A 9,103-nucleotide genomic window follows, 5' to 3' on the forward strand; every position below is an offset into this window, starting at 1 on the left:
CGAGTAGGATTTGGGAAGGGATGATTGTGACGAGCTTCAAACTCGCGACTGTGGGGCATAGTGATAGACACAAAAGGATCATTAGATCTTATTCTGACATGATCAAGAACTGACAGCTGATTAGCCATGCGGTAGCTGTGCCTAGCATTTTTCATCCGAGACGAGAAATCCGACAGTTGATTAGCCGTACAGAAATCGTAGAGGACCATTTTCACTTAGAGGACAGGAGGTAGCCAATGACAACGGTGATCCCCAACATACAGCTTGCCATGGAAAGGAGTATGAATGATTGAATGAAGACAGTAGAAAAGCAGAGATTCAGAAGGAATAACACATCTCCATACGCTTATTTGAAATTCCCGCCAATGAATTACATAAGTATCTCTATCTTTATTTTATGTTTATTTATCTTTTAATTATCAAAATCCCATAACCATTTGAATCCGCCTGACTGAGATTTACAAGATGACCATAGCTTGCTTTAAACTGACAATCTCCGTGGGATCGACCCTTACTCACGTAAGGTATTACTTGGACGACCCAGTGCACTTGCTGGTCAGCTGTGCGAAGTTGTGAAGAGACGTGTGAATCATGGTATTATGCACCAAGTTTTTGGAGCCATGCCTAGTGATAACAATTTCGTGCACCAAGTTTTTGGCACCGTTGCCGGGGATTGTTCGAGTTTGGATAACTGACGGTTCATCTTGTTGCTCAGATTAGGTATTTTTCTTTCTATTTTGTTCTTCAGAATTTTTAAGAATGAATTCTAGAGTTTTAAATGATGCTTTTATCATCACAGGAGCTAGTTGATACCCATCAATTTGGCTGTTGTATGTAATGTCCTGCTGATGCTTGGTTAACCATGTCTAATCTTTTTAGACTGAAGCTTTAGACTAACATTGCATGATTCCTGGAATTCATATTAAAAATTTTTGAGTTTCTTATTTTCTTTTTCAAAATATTTTTCGAAAAAAATATAAAAAAAATAAAATCATAAAATCCAAAATATTTTGTGTTTCTAGTTTGAGTCTAGTGTCAAATTTTAAGTTTAGTGTCTATTGCATGTTTTTAATTTTTCCTAAAAAATTTTTCAAAAACTCATGCATGGTGTTCTTCATTGATCTTCAAGTTGTTCTTGATGATTTTCCTTGTCTGATCTTCAAATTCTCTTGTTTTGTGTCCTTTGTTGTTTCTCATGTGCATTCTCAAATTGTTAGTGTCCATAGTATACAAACTTCTAAGTTTGGTGTCTTGCATAATTTTTTTTTCAAAAAAATATGTTCTTGGTGTTCATCTTGACATTCAAAGTGTTCTTGCATTATCTCTTTGATTCTAATTTTTCATGATTAGTTTCATTTTGTTGTTTTTCCTTCTCCTCATTAAAAAGTCAAAAAAAATTTCAAAATTATGTCTTTTCAAGTCAATAATACAGAGAATTGAAGATTCAAAACATACAGCAGAGGAATCACAGAGAAAAAGCTGGGCGTTCAAAATGCCCAGTGAGGAAGGAATTCTGGCGTTTAACGCCCAAGGAGGTAGTATTTTGGGCATTAAACGCCATAATGGATACCATTTTGGGCGTTAATCCATTCTGGGCGTTTAACGCCAAGATAGCACCAAAGAGGAGATTTTGTTTTCAATTCAAATCTTTTTCAAATTTTCAAGTTTTAAAACTAATTTTTCAAAATATTATCTTTTTAATATCCCCTCTTATCAATCATATCTTTTTCAAAATCAAATCTTTTTCAAAACTTTTTCATTTTTCTTTCAATATTTTCAAAAATCCTTGCTAACAATTAATGTTGTGATTCAAAAATTTTAGTTTTGTTACTTTCTTGTTAAGAAAGGTTCAATATTTGAATTTTAGAATCCTATCTTTTAATTTCTTGTTAGTCAAGTCATCAAATTTTAAAAACCAAATTTTTTTCAAAAATTTGTTTTTCAATCATATCTTTTCAAACATATCTTTCTTTTTTTTCAATCAAATCTTTTTCAAATCATATCTTTTTCAAATTTTTTATTTCAAAAATCTTTTCTAACTTCTTATCTTTTCAAATTTATTATTTCCTATCTTTTTCAAAACCACCTAACCACTTTCTCATTTTTGATTTTCGAAAACCATTAACCATTTTTCAAAATTCTTTTTAATTAACTAATTATTTTAAAGTTTGATTTAATTTTCGAAAATTTCCTCTCTCTCATCACTTTCTATTTAATCACTAACACTTCTCCTCTACTAGGAATTCGGACTCTCTCATTCCTTATATGTTCGAATTCGCCTCTATCTACCTCACACTCCTATTCTTATTTTTCTCTGACACCTTAAGGAATCTCTATACTGTGACACAGAGGATTCCACTTCTTTTCTGTTCTCTTCTTTTTCATATGAGTAGGAGCAAGAGCAAGAACATTCTTGTTGAAGATGACTGATGAGCGGATATTTTATACGCTTTTTGGGGGAAATTCCATGTAGATTTTAGTGTGTTTTAGTTAGTTTTTAGTATATTTTTATTAGTTTTTAGGCAAAATTCACATTTTTGGACTTTACTATGAATTTGTGTATTTTTCTGTGATTTCAAGTATTTTCTGGCGGAAATTGAAGGAGCTGAGCAAAAATCTGATTCAGGCTGAAAAAGGACTGCTGATTCTATTGGATTCTGACCTCTCTGTACTCGGAATGGATTTTTTGGAGCTACAGGAGTCCAATTGGTGCGCTATCAATTGGGTTGGAAAGTAGACATCCAAGGATTTCTAGAAATAGATAATAGTCCATACTTTGTGTGAAGATAAATGACGTAAACTGGCGTTTAACGCCAGTTCCATGTTGCATTCTGGCATTGAACGCCAGAAACAGGTTGCAAGTTGGAGTTAAACGCCAGAAACAGGTTACAACCTGACGTTTAACTCCAGAAACAGCCCAGGCACGTCAGAAGCTTAAGTCTCAGCACCAGCACAAACCAAGTGGGCCCCAGAAGTGGATTTCTACACTATCTATCTTAGTTCATTCATTTTCTGTAACCCTAGGTTACTAGTTTAGTATTTAAACAACTTTTAGAGACTTAATTTGTATCTCATGACATTTTTTAGTTCTGAACTTTGTACTCATTGATGGCATGAGTCTCTAAACTCCATTGTTGGCGGTGAGGAGCTCTGCAGTATCTCGATTAATTAATGCAATTATTTTTGTTTTCTATTCAAACACGCTTGTTTCTATCTAAGATGTTCATTCTCACTTCAATATGAAGAAGGTGATGATCCATGACACTCATCACCATTCTCAACCGATGAACGTGTGCCTAACAACCACCTCCGTTCTACATTAGATTGAATGAGTATCTCTTAGATTCCTTAATCAGAATCTTCGTGGTATAAGCTAGAATTCATTGGCAGCATTCTTGAGAATCCGAAAAGTTTAAACCTTGTATGTGGTATTCCGAGTAGGATTCAGGGATTGAATGACTGTGACGAGCTTCAAACTTGCGAGTGTTGGGTGTAGTGACAGACGCAAAAGGATCAATGGATCCTATTCCGACATGATCGAGAACCGACAGATGATTAGCCGTGCGATGACAGCGCATTTGGACCATTTTCACTGAGAGGACGGATGGTAGCCATTGACAACGGTGATCCACCAACACACAACTTGCCATAGAGGAACCTTACATGCGCGAAGAAGAAGGCAGGGGGAAAGCAGAGATTTAGAAGACAAAGCATCTCCAAAACTCCAACATATTCTCCATTACTGCGTAATAATTACCCTTTTCATGCTCTTTCACTTTTTACAATTGAAACTAAAGAACCCTATTTATATCCTGACTAAGAATAATAAGATAACCATAGCTTGCTTCAAGCCAACAATCTCCGTGGGATTCGACCCTTACTCACGTAAGGTATTACTTGGACGACCCAGTGCACTTGCTGGTTAGTTGTGCGGAATTACATAGTGTGAGTGTAATCTTCGTGCACCAAGTTTTTTGGCGCCGTTTCCGGGGATTGTTCGAGTTTGAACAACTGACGGTTTATCTTGTTACTTAGATTAGGAAAAATTTGTCTTTTTGGTTTAGAGTCACTAGGATTGCATCTTCTATTATTCCTTTTAACATTCTTTCAAAAATATTTTTTTATATACTTTTTTAAAACACATTAAATATATAGCTCAATTGGCTAGAGCGTTGTGTTTATGTTCTTGGTAATTGGCTATCTTCTTTTTAAAACTTTTTTCAAAATAATTTTTCTTTGATTAAATCTTGTGCCAAACTTTAAGTTTGATGTTTTCTTGCTAGTTTTTGAAAATTTTATTTTGGTTTTCTAAAAATTTTAAGTTTGGTATTCTATCTTCATGTTCTTGTTGTTCTTGTGAGTCTTCAAAGTGTTCTTGAGTCTTCCTTGTGTCTTGATCTTAAAATTTTTAAGTTTGGCGTCCTTTGGTGTTTTTCCCTCCAAAATTTTCGAAAACAAGGAGCATTAGATTTAAAAATTTTAAGTCTTGTGTCTTTTATGTGTTTTTCTCTTTCACCATAAAATTCAAAAATAAAAAATATCTTTTCCTCTAATTTCCCATAATTTTTGAATTACTTGGGTTGACTTGGTCAAAAATTTTCAAATCATATCTTTTTCAAAAATATCCTAACCACTTTCTCTCTCCTCACTTTTTCAAAAATTTTGAGAAAATAATTTCAAATCACTTTTTTATTTTTATTTTAGTTTTTATTTTATTTTATTTTATTATTTCAAAAATATTTTTTTTATATAATAAAATAAATAAAATAAACCCACATCATCTCCCTTTCTCTATCACGGACCTAAGTGGAAATGAACAGTCCTGAAGGACTTTGGGGTCATATGCTAACCCCACTACTGCTTCATATAGGAGTAGTATCTGTATACCCTCCATCGGAGTCAGTAGTTTTGAGTTGAATCCTCAGCTCATTATCATGGTGCAGCAAAGTTTTCAGTATTCTGGTCTTCCACAGGAAGAACCTACAGAGTTTCTGGCACAATTTTTACAAATTGGTGACACAGTACTTGATAAGGAAGTAAATCAGGATGTCTATAGATTGTTACTATTCCCATTTGCTGTAAAAGATCAAGCTAAGAGGTGGTTAAATAACCAACCTAAGGCTAGCATAAGGACATAGAAACAACTATCAGAAAAATTCCTGAATCAATATTTCCCTCCAAAACGGATGACACAGCTAAGGCTGAGCATCCAAGGCTTTAAACAAGGAGATAATGAATCTCTTTATGATGCCTGGTAGAGATACAGAGAGATGCTAAGAAAATGCCCCTCTAAAATGTTTTTAGAGTGGGTGCAGTTAGACATCTTCTATTATGGGCTTATAGAGAAAGCTCAGATTTCTCTAGACCACTCAGCAGGTGGATCTATACACATGAGAAAGACAATTGAAGAAGCTTAATAGCTCATTGATACAGTTGCCAGAAATTAGGATCTGTACCTAAGTAGTGAACCTTCCATAAAAGGAGAAGTTAAAACAGTAACTGCTGAACTTAGTCCTGCAGAACAAGTTACAGAATTCAATCAGCAATTAGATTTTCTAACAAGACAGCTAGCCGAATTCAAGGAGATATTACAAGAAACAAGAATGGCTAATATGAATATGGAAGTGCAGTTGAAGCAAACAGAACAGCAATTATCAAAATAAATAACAGAAGAATGCCAAGCAGTTCAATTGAGAAGTGGGAAGACATTAAATACCTCACTTCAAGGCAGCAAGAAGCCAAGAAATAAACAATCTGCTACCCAAAATCCCTCTGAGGACAGTAAGGAGGTCACTAAATTACTAGAGGCTGGGATTATTTATCCTATTTCTGATAGCCCCTGGGTAAGTCCTATCCAAGTTGTCCCTAAGAAGGGTGGCATGAAAGTGGTTCATAATGAAAAAAATGAACTGGTTCCTACAAGAACAGTTACAGGGTGGCGTATGTGTATTGATTATAGAAGGCTCAATACAGCTACCAGAAAGGATCATTTTCCTTTACCATTCATAGACCAGATGCTAGAAAGACTAGCAGGTCATGAATACTACTGCTTCCTGAATGGATATTCAGGTTATAATCAAATTGCAGTAGATTCCCAAGATCAAGAAAAAACAGCATTCACATGTCCATCCAGAGTATTTGCATATAGAAGGATGCCATTTGGTCTGTGTAATGCACCTGCAACCTTTCAAAGGTGCATGCTCTCTATTTTCTCTGATATGGTGGAAAAATTTTTGGAAGTCTTCATGGATGACTTTTCAGTATTTGGAGACTCATTCAGCTCCTGTCTTTACCATCTAGCACTTGTTCTAAAGAGGTGCTAAGAGACTAACCTAGTTTTAAACTGGGAAAATTTCACTTTATGGTGACTGAAGGAATTGTCCTTGGGCACAAGATTTCGAACAAGGGAGTAGAGGTGGATCAAGCTAAGGTAGAGGTAATTGAAAAATTACCACCACCTGTTAATGTTAAGGCAATCAGAAGCTTTCTGGGTCATGCAGGATTCTATAGGAGGTTTATAAAAGATTTTTCAAAAATCGCCAAACTTCTAAGTAATCTGCTAGCTGCTGACATGCCATTTATCTTTGATAAGGAGTGTCTGTAGGCGTTTGAGACTCTAAAAGCTAAGCTGGTCACAGCACCAGTCATCTCTGCACCAGACTGGACATTACCATTTGAACTAATATGTGATGCCAGTGACCATGCCATTATTGCAGTGTTGGGACAAAGGCATGACAAGCTTCTGTACGTCATTTATTATGCCAGTCGTGTTTTAAATGACGCACAGAAGAACTACACAACCATGGAAAAAGAGTTACTTGCAGTGGTTTATGCCATTGACAAGTTCAGATCCTACTTAGTAGGATCAAAAGTGATTGTGTACATTGACCATGCTGCTCTTAAGTATCTACTCACAAAGCAAGATTCAAAACCCAGACTCATAAGATGGGTGTTGCTTCTACAAGAGTTTGATATAGAAATAAGAGATAGAAAAGGGACAGAGAATCAAGTAGCAGATCACCTGTCCTGAATAGAACCAGTAGAAGGGACGTCCCTCCCTCTTACTGAGATCTCTGAAAACTTTCTGGATGAGCAACTCTTTGCCATCCAAAAAGTGCCATGGTTTACAGACATTACAAACTACAAGGCAGTAAGATTCATACCCAAAGAACATAGTAGGCAACAATCAAAGAAATTGATCACGGATGCAAAGTACTATCTTTGGGATGAACCATATCTCTTCAAGAGATGTGCAGACGGAGTAATCCGTAGATATGTGCCTAAAGAAAAAGCACAGAAGATCATCTGGCATTGCCATGGATCACAATATGGAGGACATTTTGGAAGTGAGCAAACAACCACAAGAGTCCTCCAATGTGGCTTCTATTGGCCTACTCTCTATAAAGACTCCTGGGAGTTTGTACTTAATTGTGATAGTTGCCAAAGATCTGGAAATCTACCTTAAAATTATGCCATGCCCCCAACAAGGGATCTTGGAGATTGAGTTATTTGATGTATGGGGTATTGACTTCATGGGGCCTTTCCCATCATCATACTCAAACACTTATATTCTGGTGGCAGTGGATTATGTATCCAAATGGGTGAAAGCTATTGCAACACCCACTAATGATACTAAGCCAGTGCTGAAATTCCTCCAGAAATACATCTTCAGCAGATTTGGTGTCCCTATAGTACTAATCGGTGATGGGGGGCACTCATTTCTGCAATAAACAGCTTTACTCTGCTATGGTCCGATATGGAGTTAGCCACAGAGTGGCAACCCCATATCATCCACAGACAAATGGGCAAGCTGAAGTCCCTAATAGAGAACTTAAAAGAATTCTAGAATGGACTGTGATTAACCGTAGAAGGGATTGGGCAAGAAGCTTGGATGATGCTCTATGGGCATACATAACAGCATTCAAGACTCCTATAGGGACCTCTCCATACCAGCTTGTGTATGAAAAATCCTGTCACTTGCCAGTGGAACTGGAGCATAAGGCCTATTGGGCAACCAGATTCCTAAACCTTAATGCCAAGTTAGCTGGAGAAAAATGATTGCTCCAGTTAAATGAGCAAGAGGAATTCAGACTCAATGCTTTCAAAAATGCAAAAATTTACAAAGAGAAAGCAAAAAGATGGCATGACAAGAAGCTGTCATCCCGAGTCTTTGAGCCAGGGCAGAAAGTTCTGCTGTTTAATTCTAGGCTCAGATTATTCCCTGGGAAATTGAAATCCTGATGGAGAGGTCCATATGTGATTACAAGTGTGTCACCATATGGATACGTAGAGCTTTAGGATAATGACTCTGACAAAAGGTTCATTGTTAATGGACAGAGAGTCAAATATTATCTTGAAAGCAATTTTGAGCAAGAATGCTCAAAACTAAGACTTGATTAAAGCTCAGTAATAGTCCAGCAAAAGACAATAAAGAAGCACTTGCTGGGAGGCAACCCAGCCATTAACAAAGCTTATTTGTTAATTAACTGAATTTTACATGTTCATGTTAATTATCTTCAAGGTAATAGCAATTGCATGAGTTCACAGAGTTACAGAAGGATTCAGAGGATAAAATAGCAAAAGAGAAGCTCACTGGTGCGAAAAAGCCGTAAGAGCTGTTTTGGGCGTTAAATGCCCAAAAGAAGCATCTACTGGGCGTTCAACGCCAATAGAGATAGCCATCTGGGCGTTAAACGCCAGAAAGAAGCATCTTCTGGCGTTTAACGCCAAATTTATGGCGTCCTGGGCGTTTAGAAAAATGCCCAGTGACAAAGGAGTTTCTAGCATTTAACGCCAGCCAGAAGCAACAGCTGGGCGTTAAACGCCCAGGAGAAGCTACAAATGGGCGTTAAATGCCTAAAACATGCAGTGTTTGGGCGTTTAACGCCAGGATTGTGGGGAGCAGGTAAATTCATTTTCCCTTCAAATTTTTTCCATTTTTCATGTTTCAACTCATGATTTCTTACATAAACATGATACAAACTCTCATCTTTCAAACTTCAATTCCAAAAATTTTTAATCCTAATTTTTCAAATCCCTTTTTCAAAGATATCAAATGTATCTTAATTCTTAAACACAAACCCTATCCAACTTCTTTTCAAAT

Source organism: Arachis hypogaea, chromosome 4, assembly GCF_003086295.3.
Source record: "Arachis hypogaea cultivar Tifrunner chromosome 4, arahy.Tifrunner.gnm2.J5K5, whole genome shotgun sequence".
Taxonomy (NCBI): domain Eukaryota; kingdom Viridiplantae; phylum Streptophyta; class Magnoliopsida; order Fabales; family Fabaceae; genus Arachis; species Arachis hypogaea.